Source organism: Planococcus citri, chromosome 3, assembly GCF_950023065.1.
Source record: "Planococcus citri chromosome 3, ihPlaCitr1.1, whole genome shotgun sequence".
NCBI classification, from domain to species: Eukaryota; Metazoa; Arthropoda; class Insecta; order Hemiptera; family Pseudococcidae; genus Planococcus; species Planococcus citri.
Genome location: NC_088679.1, coordinates 73,490,475 through 73,516,872, shown reverse-complemented (window position 1 = coordinate 73,516,872; position 26,398 = coordinate 73,490,475). Strand labels below are relative to the sequence as shown.

Genomic DNA, 26,398 nt, shown 5'->3' with positions numbered 1-26,398 from the left:
TAACTTTTCGTAATTTTTCAGTGGTGCGGAATTTCTTAAGGAAAAAATAAATGTCTACAAAATAGTTGTTGAGAACGTTTAAATGACCTATTTTAACCCAACTTCGTTATAATGTTATAAAATATTGCCTTTTACATGATAAAATTACGCGATTCAGCACATTTTTTCATCGAAAAAGTAGGTTCACAAGAAAGGGCCTAATTGTCCACTTTGTATTTTCAGTATTTTCTTTGTATTTTATTGCAGAAAAGTAAAAGTAAAGAATGATTTTGAATCTTCAATGTATGCGGAATGAAAAAAAATAATAAGTTGCATGTTATTCTAATATTTTCTATATGATATTCATATTCAAATGTTTAAAATGCGTTTTTCTCGAATCGCCATCTTTTCAGTTAGGCCCTTTTCTGGTGGAACCATTCAATTACATGTACTTAGAGGATAGATAAGTCCAGTCACGTGAATTTTTCCAAAATTTTTCATCCTCCCCAAAGGGAGATGGTGGCAAAAGAAAATTTGAAACCGCCAAATCTCCGAACAACCTAATTCAAACACACAAATTTCTTTTTCAAAAATATACCCGCATGAGTACTATTATTGGAATTTTTTGCTAACTTTTTCTCCAGTTTGGGCTCATCTTCAAAAACTTAGAAATGCTCTTATTTTGTCGGACCTTCCAGAAAGCGCCGCCGGCCCGGTACAAACTGCTCCGTTCCCCCTCCCTCTCAACGGCCTTGCCTTTGAATATTCATGTGACATTTTTAAATTTTCAAAGCAATTACGAACACCGAACGGGCGAAAGAAGTGAGAAAAAAAGCTTACCAAAATGTATACCTTGACAAAATACATTCGTGGGTTTCATTATGTCTATTTTTTATGACAGAAGTTGATTTTGATAGCATTGGCATGCTTAAAATTTCAACATTGATTTTTTTGTACATTTTAATTTTGAACAAGGAAAGAAAATTTACCTTAGCGAAGCCGTAAGCATTTTTTAAATATAAGTATTTATGTAGTACCTTGGCAAAATGTTGTGATGATTTTTGAAAAGAAAACAATTGGCCCGAGCGAAGCGAGGCTAAAACATCTCCCCTCCCTCTCAACAACCTTACCTTTAAAAAAAATATTGATGTGACATTTTTTAATTTTCAAAGCAATCATGACCTACCGAACAGGCGAACGATGTGGGAGAAAAAGCTTACCAAAATTTATACCTTAACAAAATACATTATTGATTATTGAAAGGTTCCTGTTAGAAGTTGATTTTGATAGCCTTGGCATGCTTTAAATTTAAACATTAATTTTTTTGTAAATTTTAATTGTGAACAAGGAAAGAAAATTTACCTTAGCGAAGCCGTAAGTATTTTTTCAATTTTAATAATACGTAATTGATTCTCTGATGATTTTTGAAAAGAAAACAACTGTCCCGAGCGAAGCGAGGTCAAAACATTTCGAAGATTTATCATTCAAAAAACTATTCCAGGTCATTTTTGATGTGAAAAATTCATTTTTTTTGGAATAGAAAATAAAATCGACCGGAGCGAAGCGAGGCAAAAGCTTTGGAAAATGTGAGATCAGAGAAGTAAAACTATGCCATTTTGATGAGAAAACTCAGTTTTTTGGTCATTTTTGACATTTTTGGAAGTCGAGTTAAAAATCTTTGGTATTTTCAAGTACCTAACCCACCTGCTTATTACCTATGTACAGTAACCTAACAGAAACAAAAAAGTAGGTAGTAGAAAGGCCATGGATCCAGATGTATTCAAAGTTGGATTTAAGTATGTAGGTACCTACATTTTCAAAATTTTCACTACTTTTTGGTCACAACTCTCAAAAATTAATTGGTATTTTTTCACTAGGTATTTTCCACTACTACCTCTCAATATCACTCTTTTTTCATTATTTTCATTACCTGTTAGATACCCTGAATATGGACAAATTGAAAAATTTATGAATTTTTGAGATTTACATATAACGTGAAAACGAGTACCTATAGATGATAGCAGGACCGTCGAGAGTCAATGCAAGCCCGGGGCAAATATAATTGGATGCATTCTACTTTATAAATTATAAAAAAAAGGATCAAGAAATGATAAATCAGTTCAAGTTGATATTCAAAAGCGATCTTAGCAACCAATGCAACCATCTACCAATATAGAGTGAAAGCAAATGCAAAAACTATCTTGCAATCAGCGAATGTCTGATGGCTGGTTTTTATTATTGTTCTTATTTCTTCTTCTATCAGCGTTTTATTTTTATTTTCGGGAATGAAATCATACTTCAACGAGTTTTGAACAAGAAATTTTGAATTTACTCAAAATACACAATTACCTACTTACATAGAGAATACGTGATTTCTAGCCAAGTGAATTTTGCAAAATTTTTCGGCCCCCAGAAGGGAGATAGTGGCAAAAGAAAATTTGAAACTGCCATATCTCCAAACCTAATTCAAACACACGAAATTTTTTCTTCCAAAACTATATCCGCATGAGTATTAGTAGGTATAAGTACTATAAGTACTTATTATTGGATTTTTTTTTCAAATTTTTCTTCCAAGTGGGTCATCCTTAAAAACTCAAAAATGTGTTTTTTGTATCATGGCACCACCAAAAAAAAAAAGTTGATTTCTATAGCCTTGGTTTGCTTAAAATTTCAAACTATAATTTTTTTGTAAATTTAAATTTTAAACAAGAAAAGAAAATTTACCTTAGCGAAGCTACGAGTACCCTATTGACAATTTCAACATGGAAAAAAGCTAGCAAAAAAGCTAGCACAGCGTGCCAGCATGACTGGGACCCTTTTTTCCACGTTTGCTAGCACACTATGCTAGCACACTATGCTAGCAAAATACTAGCATGATTGTGCTAGCATAGTGTGCTAGCAAACGTGGAAAAAAGGGTGGCTAGCAATGTGCCAGTGAATACTTGCTGGCATTACTCTAGCATTCACCTGCTAGCAAAATACTGGCATGCTTGTGCTAGCTTAATGTACTAGCAAAGATGGAAAAAAGGGTGCCAGTCACGCTAGCATACTGCGCTAGCATATTTCCTAGCAATGTGCCAGGGAATACATGCTAGCAAAATACTGGCACCTTTGTGTTAGCATAGTATGCTAGCAAAAGTGGAAAAGGAGGTCCCAGAAGTGCCCCCTACTGATTAGTACCAAAAATTGGTCTTTAGACCTTCTATGCTAGCACGGGTGCTAGCAACACTCTAGCATGAGATGCCAGAGTCAGCTGAGTGCACTGAGTAATGAACTTCTTACTCTTAATCACATAAGAAACCATTTTAGCTTATATGCAAGTTGACTACATACTTCATCTAAGAGAAGTAAAGTATACCACAAGAGCAGGCAATGCTAGCAAAGTGCTAGCATCATGCTAGTGTTAGGATGGGGGAAATGCAGGTAATCTGTGATGCATAAAATAAAACCAATTTTAAATGTACAGAGGAATTTACAAAAAATGGAAATTTTGGCAACATTAAAAAGTTCAAACGCTTAAGTAGGTATCCATGGAAAAAATTGTGTCCGCAAAAAATTATTTTTACTATTTTTAATGATTTTTTGAGAAAAAAAATTGAAAAATTGATCATTTCAAGAAGTTGCAGGTAATATGGGGTACTAGTAAAAATTACAAAAAAATGAATTTCAAAAAGAAAAAATGTATTTTTTTAGTAATTACCTACACATGTCACACGCAATAAACAAGTTTTTTTTAAAATGATTTTTTGATATATTTTTTTTAACCCTGTTGAAAATTCACTGAAAAGTTGCGAGTAATATGGAGTACTTGTAGAAATGAAATTAAAGAAAAAGACAAACAAGAAAAACAATTTTCATCCACCATTTTTACAAATGAGAGTCATTTGGACTTTTTTCAGACTTTTTTGGTCTAGAAAAATATCAAAAATCTACAAAATAAAAAAACAACAACAAAGTTTCCCATATTACCAGAACGTGAAAATTTCAACATCAAAAATATACTTTTGTTTCTTTATGAAAAACAACTCACTTAAAAAGTTAATTATGAAAAAGGCAGCAAAATCGCGTTGTTCATTGTGGCACTTACTTAAAATTGCAGAAAAAGGTGAAATAGTGTCAGCAAAATGTGAATAAAATGCTAGGGCATGTGTGCTAGCATGAACCTAGCGTACTTATGTGAGACAGATGCTATGATGCTAACATTTGAATGAATGCTAGCATAAACCCAGCATATTAATGCGAGTAAAATGCTATCTATAAGTGAAGTAGTGCTAGTAAAATGCTAGCATGTGTGTGCTAGTGTGATGCCCGCATGTAATGCAAGTAAAATGCTATCTAAATATGAAATATTGCCAGCATAATGCGAGTGAAACGCTAGGGTGTATGTGCTAGCATGAACCTAGCATTCTGATGCGAGTAAAATGCTAACATTTGAACGCTAGCATGAACCTAGCATACTGATGCGAGTAAAATGCTATTTAAAAGTGAAATATTGCTAGCAAAATGCGAGTAAAACGCTAGCGTGTGTGCGCTAGCATGAACCTAGCATACTTATGCCAGAAAAATGCTAACATTTGTACACTAGCATGAATCTAGCATACTGATGCGAGTAAAATGCTATCTAAAAGTGAAATATTGCTAGAAAAATGCGAGTAAAACGCTAGCGTGCGTGTGCTAGCATGAACCTAGCATACTTATGCCAGAAAAATGCTAACATTTGTACGCTAGCATGAACCTAGCATACTGATGCGAGTAAAATGCTATCTAAAAGTGAAGTAGGGCTAGCAAAATGCGAGTAAAATGCTAGCATATGTGTGCTAGTGTGATGCCCGCATGTAATGCAAGTAAAATGCTATCCCAGAATGGTATTGTACTAGCAAGATGCTAGCATCATGCTAGCTCATGTGTGCTAGCTCACCTCATGCTAGCATAACACCAGTGGAATGCGACTGATGCTAATGATATGCCAGCTTTGCTAGCATAATGCTAGGAAAATTGTCAACAGGGTATATGTGAGGGCGCATACGGAAAGGGACCTACCGACCAAAAAAAAAAAAAAAAAAGTTCTCTGAAATTGTTGTAGGAACCCTTTACAGAGTTCCTACAACAATTTCAGAGAACTTTTTTTTTTTTTTTTTTTTTTGGTCGGTAGGTCCCTTTCCGTATGCGCCCTCACATATAAGCATTTTTCTAGTATAAAGTTAGCTAGTTACGGTGCGGTGTCTGATTCTCTAATGATGTTTGAGAAGAAAAAAATTGGCCCGAGCGGAGCGAGGCCAAAACATCTTAAATTTTTATTATTCAAAAAACTATTCCAGGTCATTTTTGATGTAAAAAATTGATTTTTTTGAAAAAGCACAGAAAATCGACCGGAGCGAAGCGAGGCAAAAGCTTTGGGAAATGTGAGATCAGAGAAGTAAAATTACGCGATTTTGATGAGAAAACTCAGTTTTTTTTGGCTATCTTTGAAATTTCTGAAAGTCAAGTTAGAAACCTCATTTTTAAGTACCTATCTACCTACAGGGTGCTCAGAAATATTGTGAACTCCTGAAAAAGGTTTCTGCTAAATATTTCGGTTGGTCACATGTGAATGATAATAATGATAGCACAGGGTATTCAAAGTTGACCTTATGTTTTCCAAATTTCTACTACTTACGTATAGGTGAAAACTCTCAAAAATTACTTACTACTTTTTCTCGCCAGCTCTCAAAATGTTTTCTCCTTTTTATTTGTATTCTTTACTTTCACTACCTGTCAGATACCCTGAATATGTACAAATTAAAAAATTTATGGATTTTTGAGATTCATAATTCAAAAATTGAATTTTCTAAAAAAAAAAATATGGCATTTTGACTATGGGAAATTCAATTAGGAAAACTCTTTGTTTAGCCTCCAGAGGGTTTGCTGTCCACCTTTTTCTTGTGAAAATGTATTTTTTTCCAACTCAAAAACTATGACATTTAGAAAAATTTTACAGAGTCAAGAGTCCTTTTCTGTAGAAAATGAAAAAAATTGATCAATTTTGTAATAATCTTGAAATGTCATGCAGTGGAACCTGAGATATTGAAAAAAATAATGAAAAATTTGTTGTTTTCACATAATTTTTTCAGCTCAGGTTCTGCATTACAAAATTTCAAGATATTTGCAAAATTGGTCCTATTTTTTCATTTTCTTTAAAAAATGAGTCTTATTGTAACCTTTTTCTAAATGTCGTGGTTTTCGAGTTTTAAAAATACACTTTCGCAAGAAAATGGCGGACTAGCATAACCCAATCCAGAACGGTTCAAAGTTTCAAACATCTCATTTTAAATGTGAAAATTCGCAGTTTTTTTTTTAATAGGTATCGTACCTAGTGATAGCAGGACCGTCGAGAGTCAATGCGAGCCCGGGGCAAATATAATTGGGCCCCATGACAAAATTGTAAAAAAAAAAACGATATTTTGCTCAAGTACTTAGTTGTCAAAATGCGTAAGTACGCGTGTTTTATCTCGAAATGCCAAAAATTATTTCATGTTTGATATAAAATTACATAAAAGAAGTCCTTTTTGGTAAAAATTTAAAAAAAAATGGAAAAGCTATCTTGCAATCAGCGATTACCTATCTGATGGCTTGTTTTTATTAACGTTATTTAAAAACGAAGTTGAAAATGCTTAGCAAAGAGTTTTGTTGAAGAAACTGAAAGTGACTTGTCAAATACAAAGGTGTCTTATGTGTAGTGTAATACGCAACACTAAGACACCTTTCTAAATAACGTGGCGCACTGAAGAATCCTTGAAAGCGATTTTAATAGGGTTCCCCTTGGTGGAGGAACCCTAAAAAACGGTTGATGAGTATATAACGTTTGTCCCAGACAGAATATTATAGAATTCGATACGGGTCGATATAAATAGATACCTACTCTAAATAACAAAAAGTTCCATTTTCTGCAAAATTGCCAGAATAACTTTGTTTTTTTTTTTGCAAAATTCCAATTTGTGATCCTATTTCTGTCTAAATTTTCAGCAATAAAATTCTGCTTTCTTCCAAAATTGCTAACAAAAACTGCATAGTTACAGATACCTTCCTAGGTACATATATTTTTCTGCAAAACTTGCAAAAAATGCTAATTTTAAACAATATTGCCAAAAAAGCATTCTATGCTAAATTTAATTGTCAAAAAAGGTGCTGTTTTTTGTCAACACTTCGAAAAAAAATCGCTAGTGCTGTGAAGCAGCAAAAAAGTTCATTTCTGGTCAAAATTGTCAAAGGCAGCTTTTGTTTTTAGATTCAGAAACCGAAAGGTCTCCTACTGCTCACTACACCCAATAAAAGGGTACTCCTGGGTATAAAATACATAAAATGCCCCTGTCCTCTAATTTTTCAAACTTTGATGAAACATGGCTGGGAACCTTTTTAAAAAAATGTTGATTCAAAACATTTCCCTCCAACCCACCTCCTTGCCTACAATTGCGAAAAAATTACCTTTTTCGGTGGAAAAAATCATACTTCAACGAGTTTTGAACAAAAAATTTCGAATTCACCCAAAATATATCTACATAATTAGTCTATCCACGTGAATTTTTTCAGAATTTTTTGCCCCCCCCCCAGGAGGAACATATTGGCAAAAGAAAATTTGAAACCGGCTTACATCCGAACCCCATTCAAGCACACGAAATGCCTTTCGCCAAAAATATATACCAGGATGAGTAGGTACTATTATTGGCATTTTTTTCAAATTTTTCCTCTAGGTGGGTCATTTTCAAAAACTCAAAAAAACACTCAAAAATGTGTTTTTTGTGTCAGGGCACCAATAAAAAAAGCAGATATTGCCAGTGATAGTTTTGAAATTTTGCATATGGGCCTCTAAAAACGGTAGAAGATCAATCTATTTTGAGCCCAAGGGCACCCACTCCTCCAATTTCGGGGCGAAAGAAGATTTACAATATTATGGGTATCATTATCATATGAATCGAACCCACTGAACACGAATATGAAGTTGGATTTGCAATTGGACCATTCTGAGGGTCACATTAGGGGAGAGGGTTGCCTAAAAAATGAGTTGTTTTTTTTTGTGAAAAATGTCATTTTTGGGCAACTTGCCTCCTCGAATATAGCCTTTAGAAGGATTCAACTGTAAATATGTAAGGAGGAGTTATGTCTTGACTGCCTTGGGTGATGCAGGTAACCCTCTTCACCTGAGGTATACTGTACCCATTCACCGGAGAGGAAGGGAAACTAGTTCCAAAAGAGGGGAAACGTGGTAACTTCTGATGATCGATGGTACGACCAGGGATCGTCTTCCCTGTAAAATCACTTGGATGTAGTATCTCGAGCCCGCTACATCTCTGTCACTCGGTAAACATTGTACTTATGGCTGGCGAGCCACTATTTGATGTATTAGTAGTGCCCACTCAAAGATGGTTAAATTGATTGTATATTAACTCGTGGTCCCGTTATGCCGTTGCGTTCGCGAGGTATGTACCACAGGGCAATTATCCTAGATTCCGGACATGGGTAAGTGTCTCTAGATTAAAGTGTACTTTCTTAACGTGTCCCCTAAACAGGCCTTAGTATTAGGAGAGCCTAAAGGTGTAGGGTGAAGTGTACAGTGTTTTGAGGTACTTGTGCCTCCTTTGCTCATCCTTTGTGAATACAACGTTGAGTATATCCTCGGGTATATCAACTAATTCATAAGGGATGTTAAGTTTAACTACTTATTGACAGTCTTCGACTCATAATCTACTCATCACCGTGTAATGTAGTACTAGATCTAAGACTCCTAGTCTAGCAACCTTACTAAGTACCCAATCTTTATATACTATGTTTGGCTTACATTGCAGGGATATTTGTGTAAATATACTATTTAAACAAATCGTCTCATATCTGTTTTTATTCATGTAAAAATGGACACATTATGTGATAATGTCATTAGATGATTCGTGTTACTAAGTGTACTCTGAGCTAGCTGGTTAAAGAGAAATGTTCACTCTCTAGGGAATATTTCTATCCTCCCCCCAAGGTATATAATTTGATAAAAACCACCACACTTAATAATTCACGTTTACCTGTTAACAAATATACGTCATATTTGTGTTCAGTGGGATTATTCGCAAATATGTATTTCGCATTAATGATGCTAAAATATTGAAAGATATCATTCCTAAAATTGAGGAAATATTTTGATACGTTCGTAGTGCCAGTTTTTCGGTCACGATTGCCAACTTCGAAAAATCGAATATTTTTCCTGAATTTCTGGAGATTTTTCTCGAATTTTTGAAATCCAAAACATTGGCACCACTGCTTTACAAAATATTTCCTCAGTTTTAGGAATGATATCTTTCAATATTTTGGCATCATTAATGCGAAAAAATCGAAGAATTGAATCCAACATTTTTTCAAAAGGTACCCAGCTATACATGTTTTATCAAAATTTCAAAAATCTGAGAACAGGGGCATATCACCTATTTTATACCGGAGAAGTACCTACCCTTTGCTAGCTTCAAATTCACGAAGAAAATAGCTCGTCTCAGTTGAAATTTTCACTGCTCGCTAAATTTAATAACTCGACCAAACTTCGCAGCTCTTTAAGTATATAAAGAGAAGGGAGAAAGCGTATAGCAAAAAGTAAACTTCTGCGAGTAAGTATATTTGTTTGTGCGTTTGAATTCTAACGTTCGGCATTTTCTTACTCGTACCTTAGCTACATATACGTACGAATAAGTACACTATTCGCTGAGTGTTTACTCGACCCTGCCTTCGTCTATCTATCTCTCACTCTAGCTGAGTTTCTCTTTCGTCGATGCTTCTTATACTCGTATCAAGGTACCATACCTAATCTACTTTATTTAAATAACCCGCTAAAGATTCCATATAAACTGGGTAACTTTCGCAGCACACTTTTGCACGTTTTTATTTCCCATAAGATTTGTATATAAGAGAGAGACTGATTTTTACGAGCCAAAAAAAAAAAATAAAATAAAAAAACGAAACACAGCAGCAGAGCTCGGCAACATACACATACTGGTACGCGGCGCTCCGACGGATCAATGGATGGGGTAATCGGGTGAGGAATCGTATAGCTAAACTTACACGTTAGTTCTCGGTTTGAAATATTTTCCAAATTAGAATTGACGTTCGCGTTTACTACGTTTTTGTTTGCGAGACGAAAAAAAAAATTCACCTATGCAAAGAGTTGATATGTACAGAGTTTTATACCTACATAGCTAAGGTACGAGAAAAATGTGCCGTGAAACACGAAATACTACTTAAATTAACTCGCAATGGATACGAAAAAAAAAATCTCGTGCAATTTTCCATTCTTGTGTATGTTTGTTTTTTTTCCTTCATCTCGTTTTTGGGTTTTAATTTTACTCTGTATAGTACGCGAAATTGAGCGAACGGTGTTCTTTCAAGATCCCCCTTTGCCAGTTCTGGGGTGTCTTTGTCGCACGCTCCTGGCGCAGCAGCTGCCTACGAAATATGCCAGAGAAGGTGGTATATAGTATACTTCGACGATAGCGGAATTAGTAATATACCCTTTCGTTTGGGAGTGTCTTCGAAGCCGATATTAATTTACTGGTAAATTTATTATTATTTCAACCCGTTGTCGTTTTAATTTTCTCTCTACTCTTTGGGTCGCGTAGCTCTAGAAGTATTACCAGCACGTGTACCGTACCCTACCCCTTTGCCTTTATACGTATAAATTCGTTCGCGAGCAATATTTTCGAATCGTAATATCCTCGTAATTTACTCCTCCAGTCGTATGGAAAAATTCATATTTGCCTAGATAAATGATGATTAAAATGTGTAACCAGTTGGAGTTAATTTGTTTCGTAATACTTACTCGATTCATCGTCGAACTAAACTAGGTGTATGCTTTGGCGGAGTTCGTCGTGAGCTCTTTTAGTTGTCGACTCGGATGACGATAAATTTCACTGTGTGGAGGGAGGTACTTGCCTTGTTGCGAGGTGTGCTCAGACCTCAATGATCTTGATCCCTTCTCCCAATTTCACTTCGGTGATGTCCAATTTTTGAAATACCTACTTACCTACCTATCGAAGTAAATTTCAGTTAGAATGATGATTGATTATTTCCATTCAGGAAGTTGAACGATAGTTCAGTAGGTATCAAGCACTGATAAGCAAACATTAAATAATCGAGAAACAATTTTTCATCTTACTTTTGTGTGATACGTTGAAAAGAAAATGGAATTTCCATTTCTGTCGCATAGATTGTGTAGCTGACCACTCTGTCATGTAAAAGAAGGAGTAAAAAAAATATCCTAAATTTTGACGAAAAATTGGCGACCAAGTGTACTGAGTGGGAGTTACTCAGAAAATATGGGATCTTTTGTGGAAAAAAAAATTCATAAGGTTTTGTACAAACCCTCTTTTCAAAAAATGGTCAAACCCTGTAATTTTGCTTTTGTTTTCAATTTTTTTTTCTTAGAATAATAGGCAAATATCATCCATTTTGGCTTTTGAAGTGATGGAGGGTGAGAATATTTTTTCGGAGTTCCAGTTTTCATCATTCATATTCTTTCTGAAAATTGACCCTGCGTCCCTGCCTATTGAATTTCTCGAACATGAAACTTGTTGAATGAAATATTATCTAAGTATGTATTAAGTAATTTTCATATTTTTGGAACGTGCCTCATGCGTAAGTCGAGAAAGTTGTGAAAAAATTGGGCTGATCTCCAACACCTATTTTTGAAGATGAGAAGTTTGAAACTACAAATAATTTGCAGGTATTAAATAATTCCAAACTATGAAAAACAGATTTAAAAAAAAAACACAAAAATTAATAATGGTCCAGCGTAATTTTAGGTATTTTCAGATTTTTCGAAGATTTACTAAAAATTAAGGAATCAATCGGTTTTTTTCAGCTAAACAAAAAAATCTGGAGGATAATTCGGATTTAATCCATCAAAATTTGAAAAATCAAATCAATTGAAACATTTTCAGTTTTTTTTTCAGCTCTGCTTTTGTATAGAAAATGCAGTGCTGATTGCTACAATCTCACCTCGTTTCCTTTCACCCCCGCAAATTCAAGATTTTTGCGGTTTTTGTTTACTATCTCCCCCCCCACCCTACAAATAATTATTCATGCTTTTCAAATTATGACGAACATTTTGAGTTTGTACCGGCGAGAAAATGAAAAAATGCCGGCTCTGAAGATGCAGCTTCGTTAATCAATATCTTCTATTATGATTGGTAGTTCAGTAGGTTAGGCACTGATACGAGTATGTAATAATAAATAATCGAGAAACGATTTTTCGTCTTACTTTTGTGTGATACGATGAGAAAAAAATACAGCTGACCCATGACGTCTATATGGATTCGATCAGTTATCCTGATTGGGAATTGATCGATATAATAATGCTCAAGTTGATGGTAAATGTACATTTGGAGGAGTAGGAGAAGCATTGACTACATTCTGAGGTAAATTACGTGGAAAAGACTTACCTTTTTTCTCTAAATTCGTGTTGGTACCTAATCAACTTCATTTTTGCCTCCTTCGATGACGTCGCCATCTTTGAACTCGTTGGCAGGTTTGAGGCGATCTATTGAGACTGTGTCTGATTTACCATCGCGATCAATTTTGAAATATTTCTTCTTCCTACCGAGAACTGAGAAGGGACCTTCATAAGGAGCCTCCAGAGGTAGCTTGACTCTGTCTAATCGCATATACGTATTATACTCTCTCCAGGTGTACAGATTCTTGTTTGATTGGTTCTGAGTTTAGTCTCCTTGGCTGTGACAAAGTTCACCAGGTAAAATCTGTGATCTGCCAAACGTCATATCAACACAAGTGACATCCCCTCTCTCAGTGCTGCTCTTGGCGCGAGTAAAACGGTATCACCACTTTGAGCAAATAGGGCTTCCTTCAAACATCGATGGACAGTGGACACTCTGAATCATACCATTGGATTGGGGATGGTAAGCTGTAGTTTTGAGTTCTTCAGTACCAATCAGACTACAGAGAGCTTTGAAGAGATCACTTTGAAAATGTGCACCTCGATTTGAAGTGATTTGGAATGGTACTCTATACCTTGAAATCCAGTAATTGTAAAATCCTTTGACAACAGTTTTCCTTTGGAACAAGGTGTGGCTGAAACAGCACTCGAATTTGTCATGATCGCGTCATAATGATCGACTTTAATTATACAAAATACCTCGAATCGCGAAAAAAAAAACGCACTTAAGGGGCCACCTTATAAATTAGAACTGTCCTTGTAAGTCTTACTTTTTTTAAATTGATTTTTTTCAGAATTTCATCATAAGAGAAATTACTTACTATTTAATAACGTTTGTTATTTTATGATATACTTGTGCATGGCCTTCTAGGTTTCATTTTTTTTTTTTAGTAAAATGGTGAATATTGCTCAGTGAAAAAATTAGGTAATGACTTGTCTTCAGAATAACTAAAAATGTCGGAAAACGCCCTAACAATGAAATCACACAAACTTAATACTGTAAACCATCCAACGTTCTTATATTTTCACATTAAATGATTGATTGATCGATTGACAATAAATCAGAAAACGTCTTCTTTGAACCCCATCGCCGATATTTTGGGCGCCAAGATCATTTTTGATGATTTTTAACAGATTTTTTAAAGCTTGAAAAATTTTTAATTCATCTTGCCCAAAAAATACCTACTTACCTAATTTTACTATAGGTACTTCTTTGTGAAAAAATTAGACTTTTAAATTTAACTTTTTCAACAATTATTTTATTGGCATTTGATCAGAACTTAGGGGCAAAGGCTTCTCTCCATGCAAGGAAGTGTCAAGCCATGAATACATTTTCTGCATGAGTTACTCAACTCAATGTTTGGAATTCCAAATAAGAAGAAAAAGTGGAAATTTCAGAAATTAGTGATTATTTTGTAAGTTTTCAAAAGCCCAACGGCCGACATCATGTCAAGAATTTGTCCTAATTTTTTCTAGATTTTTTCCAAGTTGGACAAAACATTGTAAAATGAGTGAATAGGCACTCTACATATTGGAAAATCTCTTCCTCTTACGTTTTGCTTCTGGTCTACGTTCAAATGCTGCACAATTTTCAAAATATTTGAGTAAATTTCATTTGGAATGGGACACTAAGATTGTGTGTGTATTTTCCTGCAAAAATATGGCTCATGCGTGATTTTAAGCCTCTTATTACGATTGATATAGTTCAGTAGGTATATAAAGCACTGATATATAAGCAAAAATAAATAATCGAGAAACGATTTTTCATCTTACTTTTTTGTAATATGTTGAGAAAAAATTAATTATGGACTCGGCTGCAGGTACGTTCGAAGGAGTAGGAGGAGCATTGAATACATTCTGAGGTAAATTACTATAAAAGCTTACCCTTTTTCTCAAAATTCGTGTTAGTACCGGATCAACGTAATTTTTGCCTCCTTCGTTGACGTTGCAGTCGCCATCTTTCAATTCGTTGGCATGTTCAAGGCGATCTATTGAGACTGTGTCTTGTTTATATCATCGCGATAAATTGTGAAATATTTTTTTCCCGAGCGAGAACTGATAAGGGGCCTTCATAAGGAGCTTCAAGATGCAAACATTTTTTTTCTACCTGTGAATTGAAGAAGTTACACCATTCTTGGGCAAAAATTTGCCAATTTTGAAAAATCCGCCAAAAATGAGAAAAAGTTTGGATCATTTCAAGTAATTTCAGTAACTCGTAGTATTTCAGTGGGCGAACAAAAAAGTTATCATGACAAATTGCCTATCTTAAAAATTGAAGGGCAAACACAATTTGAAAATTCAAAATTTTCAAAATTTAATGCATTACAACATTTTTTGTTCGTCCACTCGAGGACTATAAATGGCTTATGAGCATTATTTGAATGATTCAAACATTTCCTTATTTTTGATGATCTTTTGAAAATGAGTAAATTTTGAGTTTTGCGACGCGTCGCACGTAGCTCCTTCAATTCACAAGATAGGCAATCAGAAGGTATGCAATGAGTATTGAGGATTTTTTCAACTTTCTCTCAGCATGAACTTCCTTTTTTAAATCGATTTTTTCAGAATTTCATCGTAAGAGAAATTACTTACTAGTTATCATAATTTGGTATTGTACCTTTATGTAATTGATTATATATGTATCTTTCCCAGTGAAAAAATTTGAAAATGACTTGTCTCGGCATCACTAAAAAATGTCGAAAAACTCCTAACTATAAACTATAAAATCACACGAACTTTTATCATAAATCATCCGATGTTCTTATACATAGGTATGTATTTTCACATTAAATGATTGATTGATCAATTGACAAAAAATCACAAGATGTCTTCTTCAAATCCTATCGAAGATATTTCAGGCGCCAAGGTCATTTTTGATGATTTTAACAAACTTTTTAAAACTCGAAAAATTATCAATTCATCTTGCTTGAAAACTAATTTTACCAATTTTTTAATTTCGTATCGTATTCAGAAACCTTGCAAATAATTTCCTATCGAACTAATTCTCGGTATATTTCAACTCCTGGTTCAAATTGAACGGAAACGTATAGGTAAGCAACACGTTTTAATTTTTCAATAAAAAAATATCCCCAATTCCCATCCCTCATCTCTTCTAGCTCCTTTCCATATCGCAAATTATACTTTGAAATATGATGGCACACAGAATGAAAATGAAAAAGAGTCTCGTTGACAGTTTTTTCCTCCCCTTTGCCCAAAAAAAGACAAGCGACAGCGACGAAAACGTGGCGCGAGGCGCGTGGTAAAATAATAAATTCGCGAATAAACCTGCCATAGTGCCATAGTTTCGGTGATTGGAAGTTAACGCGGTGTGGGCTGCGTTTGGTCGTATTTAAATAGACGGTTATGCTTTGAAATTAATTTCCTTTTAAACTGTCAACACGACGAACGTTCTTTAGACATGGTAGACGATACCAGCCAGAGTAGGGCGAACGAGGCGAACCGGACGTGCCTCATCCTTTCGTCTGTGCGTTTTCTCTCTCTTTCTTGAAAAAGACAGCGAGTAACGTCTTAAAACCGCGCCAGCATCAGGCAACGATGAAAGTTTAAATTAAACGTAGAAAAACCAAAAGCTCCGAAATTTATCTGGCTGTGCTTATAGAGAAGGGCTGTAGAGGAGATGGAAAATATCAACGTCTTGCAGAGAGAGAGATCCGCCGCATTAAAACGAAGGCTTTGCGTTTTACCAAATTAGTCGCGCATATTTTCCAATTCCAATTCCAATTGCGAATTCGTGCTCAGCGTGGAAACCGATACCGCGTAAAATCTCGGCTTTCTAGGTCCTCGTCGTTTCGCCACATTGTTTATGTATTAGATATACTGCTGGTATATAAAACCCAACACAGAGAATTATGTATATGAATTCAACTGTACCGTAAAGCTCCACCACCTGTAAAATGTGTGACTGAAAGGGTCCGCGGGGCTGGCGCCGTCATCTACCCTAAAGGGTTATATTCGAGTAATCCTTTTGATGTGAAAATTCTAGCGAGCTTTTTGTTATGGTACGTTATGTTGATGTTGTTGGTGATGCTGGCGTTGGTGTAGATTCCCTTTACTCTGAAATTAGCTATAGGTAGGTACCTATATGATTGTGTCTTTTTTGGACATACGATGGTTTATTATTGCTGATTAGAGCTGATTGAAGAATTCGATCATCGCTGTGGTGTCTTTTCTTTCATTAGGAGATCCAGAGGTGTTCAGGCTGGTTTCAAAACTATTTTTTCTCGATTGGAGGAATGATTTTTCCAATCGATTTAGTGCGTGGAATGTGATTTTCTGATTCCTCATGATACTATTTTCAGAATTGGTTTTAAGAATTTCCTTTTTACCTATTACTTTTTTTTTTTGAAAAACTCAAGTACCTAATTACTTGAGTTTTTCAAAAAAAAAAAAAAAAAAATTACTTACTTACCTATTCAGACTATCGACCAGCTCATTCGATTGTTCGCTCGTGTTATAGCTATGCCTTTTCGCTTTGCAGAAAAGCTCCGTTAAAAACAGCTAGTTTTCTCAATATATGCCACTGAGGTGTTCCATGTGGGTAATATACCTACTTAATATTGCTGGTAGGTTTGGAGGTTCCCTGGGTTCCCATGTTGGTAAACAAATTGCTTTGAAAAGTGTGATAGGGTAGGTACCCCGCCCAATTGACCAAATCAAAAAAGTCGAGCTTTTGAAGAAAAATCATCTTGGAAAATGAAAGTTTTAAAAAAGCTCAAATCCTCAATTTCCGACAAAACAAATGAATCATGTAAATTGGAAATGTTATTCAAAGATAATTCAACAACATGAGTAAAAAACATTAGTCAAAAATATTTTTTGAAAACATTAAAAAAGTAATACGAAAAAAATCGTCATCACTATGGTGCAAAAGGTCATCTTGTAAAGAGGGGGCGAGGAAAGATTGGTTATACGGGGAAATATGATAATAACTTAATGCCTGGGGGATTCCAATAAATATTCCTTAGGGAAGTAATATTTATTCGGACTTGTCTAGCTCAGAGAAGAGGCTGTTAATCTTTCTTAGCTCCAATTTAACACTAATTCTGAATCTACCTATGAAATGAAACACAGTAGACAAATCATTTTACTCCTATATTCGATGTAATTGAATAAAATGGTTTAGCATAATTGAGTACCTTAGAGTCAAACCCAGAATTCTCCAAATTTTTCAAAAATGAGATTATGATCGTTTTGGGTACAGTTAGTAGGTACGCATCAATTGCCATTCTCCGTTTTTACCTATCCGACACAATGACGCAGTCAGGGGGTTCCAAAGTACCGGGTCCGAGTCAAATTCCGAAAAATGTCCAAAATTTTCAAAAATGAGATTATGGTCGTTTTGGGTACAGTTAGTAGGTACGCATCAGTTGCCAGTCTACATTTTACCCCATCCGATACCATGATGGTTAGGGGGTCCAAAATATCGGGTTCAAGTCAAACTTTGAAAAAAATACTTCAAAAAATTTTTTTTTTCATTCCAGTCGACTGTAAACAACCTTGAGATACTTTCAACAGACTTGAATCTAGAATTATCCCTCATTTTATCATGCATTTTCATGTATTTTCGAAATTTTTTACGGACTTGGAGTCAAAACCAGAATTCTCCAAAATAGTATCGTGAATTACTGCTATGGAAAGACTTGAAAAAAATTTTTTTTTTTGTCAATTCGATTGTTACCCGAAGCACTATATATAGGCGAGGTCAGAAACCTGCTACTACTGATACCCACCTTCCATCAGTTTTTTGCGTTTTTCTCAAAATAGTGAAAAGTGGAGAATTCTGGGTTTGACTCTAAAGTACTCAATTATACCAAATAATCGTAACTAGGTTAATATTATTCTGTGTTGACATGGAAAACTGCCAGCAGCATAATCAGCCACGATTATGCAGATTGTGCAGAACTAACTCAGGAACATGCCTGGCTTGTAATCAATAAGCGAGTGAGATTAATTACAAAAGTGCGGTGAGGTTACACTACTTATAATTAATAGGGTGGTGAAGGAAACTGGGTAAGATTTAGGATACATCTCTTACCTCAACACTGTACACGTTCCCTGCTCGTCGGGGTGCTACTCATACTAAGCACGTCGCAGGGTATTGGTTGGTAGGTACACATTGCCAGGGGTAGAACCTCTAAGATCCGGATCGAATAGAGGTTCATCCAAAAAACACTAATTAATCAACATAATGTAATTAGTGCAATATAAAACAAATTCACCACGCGATGGGTAACATTATAAAATAGGGAGAGTGGAACTGGGCCACTCCAGCCTTGTGTAGTTTAACTCCGTGACATTAGAACAGGCGAGCTCGAGATACCCGTACCAAGTGTTTGTTAGAGGTTCACGATCAGAGCCTGGAACCTCGGATAGAGAATATACTAGTACACGTAACCTTCAGTCCCCACTATGGAATAAGTTCAATCATCTTTGCTGCTAGAACTTTACAATATAAACCACCTATAGCGGTTGGGCCATATCTCACCCTTACAATCTGGCAGCTTACAAGTTGAGCAAAAATCAAAACTTTGTAAAAGAAATGCCTTTGGCCAAAAAATGAAAAAAAAATTTGGGCCACTAGGAGAGGATTTTTTAAAATGGTTTTTACTCCAATTGTTGAGTCATTTTTGAAAAAAATGCCCAATTTATATTCATTTGTGTTGTTGGAAATTGAGGATTTGAGCTTTTTCAAAACTTTCATTTTCCAAAATGAATTTTTTCGAAAGCTCAACTTTTTTGTGATTTGGTCAATTAGGAAGGGTACCCTAGATCACATTTTCCCCAAATGGCAAATGTAGTCTTTTTTTTGGCCAATTGGTTTATTGCTGATTCGAGGTGATTGCGGAATTTGCTCGCAGTGGAATTTTTGAATACCTATTCAGATGGACTAGTAACTTACTTAATCGTAAACAAAAGATAAAAATATGGTACAATTGAGGTTTTGTTTGCATTATGTCTCGTTTTTGACCTCTCTAATCGATTGCTGGTGTTAGTTTAGAGCGATTTTTGGAGCTTCCTTCAGTAAATTTTTATATTTTTCAACTCGGGAAAAATTGCAAAAAAGACCAAAATGAAATTTACTCCTAGTATCTTTTCAAAACAGGAAAATATAAAGATCTTCTCTAGAAGCTGAAAAAGGGCTCACAACGACCATCAATCGATTTGAAAGGTCAAAAATGAGTTATGTTATGAACCAAGTTCCTGATTTTTATCTCAATCTGATCGAATTTCAATTATTTCATAAAAACCAGGAAATTTTGAATTTTTTTAAAAATCGCCAAGAATTAATACCTAAATGAAGTAATTGAAATCAGTTTGGCCTCGTGATGTATTTTTGTACCTATATTTTTAAACCTAACGTTTTGTTTGATCCAGAAACGGTCCCTTTTTGAATGTTTTTTGTGGGGGGGGGGGGGGGGTGATAACAGCAGTAAAGCGACTTTGGTGAATTACAAGCGTAGGGGCGTAGGTCTAGGTATTCAATACTTAGAGGCTAAAAAGTTCAGTTACAGGATTTGATTTTTCAATTTCTGGAGAATTTTTGAAAATTCAAAGTTGATTCATTATTTCAATAAAAAATTATCACAATTTTATTAAAATTGAGGTGGAAAGCTGTTTGACTTATTCCTCATTTTCAAACTTTAAAATCAATTGGTGAAGGATTTTATAATCATTTTGTCGAGTATTTGGTGAATTTGTGAATTTTTCAGTTCTTGATTTTTCTTGGAACGAAAGGGAAGGGGGTAGGAAAGTGCGCAATTTCTGACTTTTTGTAGGTAGGTTCCAAACTACTTGAGATTTTCACGAATTGATTTTATGTATTTGTAGTAGTTGGAATAATAAATTATTAAATTTCAACTCCATATCTCACTTGACAATTTTTTTTTTATAAAAATGGGACATCAAATTTCCAAGACTTGAGTGCAAAGAGTTTACAAATGAGAATTAAGCGATAAGCAAAAGGTAGAAATACTTTTTGCAATCAGCCATCGTACGAATGAGGAATCATATAATTGATGGTCTGTTCATTCTTTTTTCCCCATAAATTGGCAATAAAGATGAAAAAATTTGCACCGCTGTATTCCAAAATATTTCTTCAGTGTAAGCAGAATACCTATTTGAAAAAATAATTTTTTCAAAATACAAATAGGTACATATGCAACTCGAAAATGAACAATTTGCAAATTTTCAATCTCTCAGTTATTAAACCTTGAAAGTGAGCTTGTATTTTGTTGGCCATGATCCAGGTTGTCACCTAATTTCAAATACTATATGCTTCAAAGCTGGGCTTTTCCTTCAAAAACATGCTAAATGGGGATTAAAAAACGAAACAATCACGATTTTTTTCGAAGATGTCTTCTCTTTGAGATACTTAATCATGTCTTCCTTCCAGGGACACCTCCAGAGCTAAAAAAATTTCTGAGTGCATGCGATTTTCAATTGAAAAAATTAAGGTTTTCAGTGGTATTTGGTCAAAATGTTCCGTCATTTTTTCCTATCGATCCACCCTAACATACTTGTACCTATTTTTTTAGAATGTGAAGTTTCGGTGGAACGCTTAGTTTTTTGTGTTACTGTGGTTTTCTTTTTTCATCAAAACAAATTAGGTATTTGAAGAATAAGAATAAGAAAAAATAAGGACAGTGCAATGGCTGTAAGGTTTCATGCCCAAATCAATTTCTGATTTAATTCTGAATTTGATGAAATAAATTCTGAGAAAAAACAATAGGTAGGTACCTAGGTACCTAAAGTGAACCTTTCTCAACTAATTTGTGGTGATATTGACAGTGAGAAAAGGAGTTGAAATCGTGGAATTTCGACGAAAAACACTTGAAAGCAAGCGATAAACAGAAAGCAAAAACATTCTTGCAATCATCACAAAATTAGTCTCTAATCACTTATTACAGTGGGTCCGGTTTGTTTAACATATTTGATAAAACAACATGGAAATTAGTTTGTTTTTTTTTTGAGAAAATTGTGATCCGTAAGCACTTATTCTTAATCCACCTTTTTAAAATTTTTTATTTTACCAGAAAAATTTATTTTTGCGGAGTTCCTCGCCTTTATTTCCTTTTTCATGGGATTTCAAGGCTCGATAATGGTATTTTTTCGATCCATCATTGTACATGCCTGAAATTGAGAGGATGACGACGGAATTTTGCTACAAGATCTTATTGGATAAGCTAATACTGCAGCACAATCGTGAAACTTGAAATTTTATCAAGGATATACTTAGCTTGTCATTTTGAAACGAATAAAACTCTGAATTTTCACACGTCTTTCGAAAATAATGTTTGAAAATGTTTTTGTACCTATGAGAAACAATGGTCGTATTTTGACATTTTTTTGAAGGATTTCTATAAAAATACTTGACCAACTTATTTCAAGTTGCCCTAACATTATCACGTTTCTTCAACATTTCCAGGGTTGCATTCAAAAATTTATTTTATCTAACCGAACGAATACAATATCTATTGCTTTGTTCCCATCGTCTCTTGCTAGTTACTCGAGTGATCAAATGAGCATAATATTTTGCTTCCCACGAATGGATAAAAATACTAATTACCTTACTTACTGCTTCTATATCATCGGGGGTATTGGAATTCTCGAATTTATTAGTATTTTTCTTTTTGCTTCAACGTTTTTTTTTTTTTTTCTTAAAATTCTAAAGCACCGTTTTCGTGGGAAAATGAATATTTAATGAAATTGAAACAAAAATCTGAAATTGGTTCATACCTTCTTCATTTTTTATCTCAAGCTCTCTCAGAATCTCCATCATATTTTTGGATTTTCCTGCGTCGACGTGAAGATGTAGAATTTCAGATTGGCGCTTTATATAACAATTTTTTCCAAACCGGGAAAATTTACTGGAAATCTACCTACGAGAGGCTCCAAAATGGCTAAAAACTGCCATCCATTGATTCATTGGCTTTTATTCTGAAATTAGCTACACCTAGCTGTGATGTTGTCTTTTTTGGCCGTACGATGGTTTATTGCTGATTCGAGGTGATTGAAGAATTCGATCGTCGCTTGTGGTGTCTTTTCTTGCATTAGGAGATCCAGAGGTGTTTTTGTTGGTTTCAAAACTATTTTTTATCGTTTGGAAGAACGATTTTTCTAATCAATTTAGTGCGTGGAATGTGATTTCTGATTCCTCATAATACTACTTTCAGAATTGTTTTAAGAATTTGAATTTTTTTGTTATGTTTAACTATACTTACTTGAGCTTTTCAAAAAAAAAAAAAAAAAATACTTACCTATTCAGATTATCGACCAGCTGACTTCAGTGCTCTTTCGTATGCTGGTTTGTCTTTGCAGAAAAGTTCCGTTAAAAACAGTTTTCTCAATATGCTGCTGAGGTGTTCCACGTCGTTTCTTATGCTTTTTTCGTCTCCGAGATTTATCCCAAATAAATTCTTTGTTCCGTTATTCCAAAACTTCGCTGCAGCTCCATTCGTCAAACATTTCACCAGAAATTTTGATATCATAATATAAATGTTGTGACATTTGGATAATATGTATAATTGTATAACATTGCTGGTGCTGGTGTAGATTCCCTTTATTCTAAAATTAGCTAATACCTATAACCCTTTGGAGGATCTCGAGGTTCTCATGCTGGAAAACAAATTTCTTTGAAAAGTGTAAATATGTAAAGTACACTGCTCAGTTGACCAAATAAAAAAAAAAGTCGAGCTTTCGAAGAAGAATCATATTGGAAAATGAAAGTTTTGAAAAAGCTCAAATCCTCAATTTCCAACAAACCAAATCAATATAAATTGGAAATTTTTTTCAAAAATAATTCAACAACTTGAGTAAAAAACATTAGTCAACAGTTCTTTTTGAAAACATTTTTGAAGAATTAATAAGACAGAAAAATCGTAATCATGATGGAACTATTTTTCCCATTGTCTTTTGGTACCTAGTGAACTTTGATTGAAATGATTTTTCTTAATTTTTTATTTTGACTAATTTTTGGCAACAAACCAAAACTTTTGACCAATTTTTGACTAAAAAAAAAATTATACATTTGAATTAATTATTAAAAGTGTGTGATAATATAGTGAACGAATCAACCAATATGGTGAACCCAAACGCAAAAACTCTCTTGCAATCAGTGAATAGCTGATGGCTTGTTTTTACATTACCATTTCGTTATCTATCATGATTTTTTTCTTGTTGATTCTTTTAAAATATTTTCAAAAAGTGCTTTCGACTAAAGTTTTTTACACTTGTGTTCTTGAATTATTTTTTTTTTAATTTCCCATTTCTGTTCATCTCAGGATTATATTCGAAGTCGTCATCCGAATGGTTTCCTGAGTCATTTTCACTAACACCAGATTACTCATAATTTTCTCCTATATCATTCTCGATACATTTTGACTTTTCTTTTAGGAAAGATTAACGTACCATTTCGTGATTTCCAGTTGTTTTCGAAACCCAATGTGACGTGAGAATGTGAGAATGATTGAATAATTCGATGTCTAGGTACTATTTTTTACATTCATCAAAATTTCCAGGGTTGCATTCAAAAATTTATTTCATCTTACCGAGAGAATAACTACGGATTTGTTCTCATTGCCTCTTGATAATTACTCGAGAGATCAAATATAAGCATTTGTTTCCCACGAATGGATAAAAATACGAATTACCTTACTTACTTCTATGTATCATCAGGGTATTGGAATCAATCATTCGGATAGGTATTGGTATTCTTCTCCAGCTTAGGTATTTAAAAATGTGATCTCCCCTTCCTATCACTATGCTCGAAAAGATATCCCCACCAGCAGGAAGTTTTTTAAATTGAATAAAAAAAATTGATAGAACATACAAAAATACGCCAGCAAGTCAAATTTCAACTGATACAATGATATTTTATGATTTTTGGCGAACCTCTTAAAATTAAAAAACACAATTTTCGTGAAGAACTGAATATTTGATGAGATCGAGATGAAAATCTGAAATTTATTTTATACCTTCTTCGTTTATTATTTCGAGCTGTCTCAGAGCCCCCATCATATTTCTGGATTTTCCTGCGTCGTTAAGATGTAGAATTTCAGATTGGCCTTTCCTATGACAACTTTTTTCAAAACTGAAAAATCTAGAAGTCTACCTACGAGAGTCTCCAAAATGGCTAAAAACTGACATTATTTGATTCATCGAAGATCATAAATAGATCATGAACTAAATTTCAGATGTCCAACTCAATTTTATTAAATTCATACTTTTCGTGAAAAATAGTCCATTTCAATTTTTGAAAATGAATCAAAAAACGTAAAATGAAATTCGAAATTGGAATTTTTGACTTTATGGTTTATTTTTTTTAGGTAATTGTTCATTAAAATTTTTTTTTTTGATTGGTTGAAAATTTTCCCCATCAGTTTGGATGCATAATTTACCCACAAGAAAAAGTCACAACATTATGAGCTGCAATAAAAGAACCTCAAACTGTGAAAAAATGTACGTCATTGTTTTTACTTCTTCAAATTTGAAGAAATGACATTGAAAATGTTTTTTTTTTAGGTAATTCTAAAAATTTGAAGTTTTTTTTTTGCCAAAACGAATGAAAAAAAAGTAAATAACCAGAAAATTGTGGTTTCATTTATGTGGGGGGACTGTTTTTAATTAATTGAATTATTAAACCATTCGTAAGGATCTAAACAATTCTTCGTCAAAATTTCCAAATGTAGTTATTGAAAATCGTCTCTTTCTAATGTGCAGTTCTCCATCATACACAATTCTAATAACAAGAGTAGAAAAATTAGGTTTTTAAATTGATTCATTCATTGCTAAAATGTTGGTTCCTCAACAGCATCAGCCTTATCACTTATGTGGAGCAACGTAGGTACTCATTCGTATTAAGTATCTCTGCTTACTTACTTGATACAAACTTTTTCAAAGGCAATGGTAGTTACCCGAACTTGAAATCGCAGGATGGTAGGTGGAGTTTCCATCACAAGTTTCACATCATTACCACAGTCTGATTATGGTGTTAATTTCACAAATTTTTACTCTCTGGCATCGATCTTCCTGATAGAAACATTATTATGAAAACTCACCCCCAATACAATACTTCCTCATTGCACTAATATCCTATCACTGCCAAGCTACGATATCGTCGACATAATTAATTTATCGTGTGTTTACTTATAGTCAAACATGCATGCATTTTTTCCCCAAAATTAATTTACTCATTCGAAAAAGAAAAAAAAATGCAAAGTGATTTTTACATCATATTTTTTCACCATACCCGTCTTCTAATTTCGTTCATTGTCAAAAAAATAATTCGCAACATCAATCCTAAAATTTGATGCAACCCTGGTTGCGTTCTCTCCTCCCCCATTACCTTCTCCATCTTTCGAATCGCTTAATTTAAAAACTTTTCTTCGGATTAACTACTATTTAAACTTTTTTGTTGTTTTTCTACCCCTTCATCATCGTGTAACACAATCAGACGACGAGACATGACAACGTTATGAAAAGACTCGGCGAGTAAATACAAAAAGCAGGAAGATGGGTGCGAAAGAGGAAGAAAAAAAGAAATTGAGAAAATAATTTTCTAATCAGTAAAAATCGCTACAGCGTTAATCCGTTTTAATGGCGTGTGCTCGTCTGATGGGCGCTTGCGCTTACAAAACACGCTACCAATAAGGGAGAAAGTTTCTTTTTAATTGCTCTTTTAATTAATTGAAAGTTTCGTTATCCTTTTGTCAAAGCTCGAGCCTGTGTTCGAGTTGATACGCCGAAAATCAGCCTTTATATAATTTTCTCCTTGCGAAGTGTTTATTATCTTCGAACAGCTGAGAAGTGAAACTATACAATTTTTAATAAGAATTTCATACAGTATGCTATCGACCTTCGATCCTCTTCTCCTCTTGGCTTTCGTTAAAGGTACCTCTACCTAGAGTCAAACAGGAGCCGGATTTCTGCCGGACGAACGAATACTTG

At 34.3% G+C, this 26,398-nt stretch overlaps 1 protein-coding gene across 1 annotated transcript in view; it reads left to right on the top strand.

The window, feature by feature from the left end:
• The window catches only part of side-VI (sidestep VI), a 464,426-nt gene that overhangs the window by 85,616 nt on the left and 352,412 nt on the right, over positions 1–26,398 (top strand). The window lies entirely within an intron of this gene.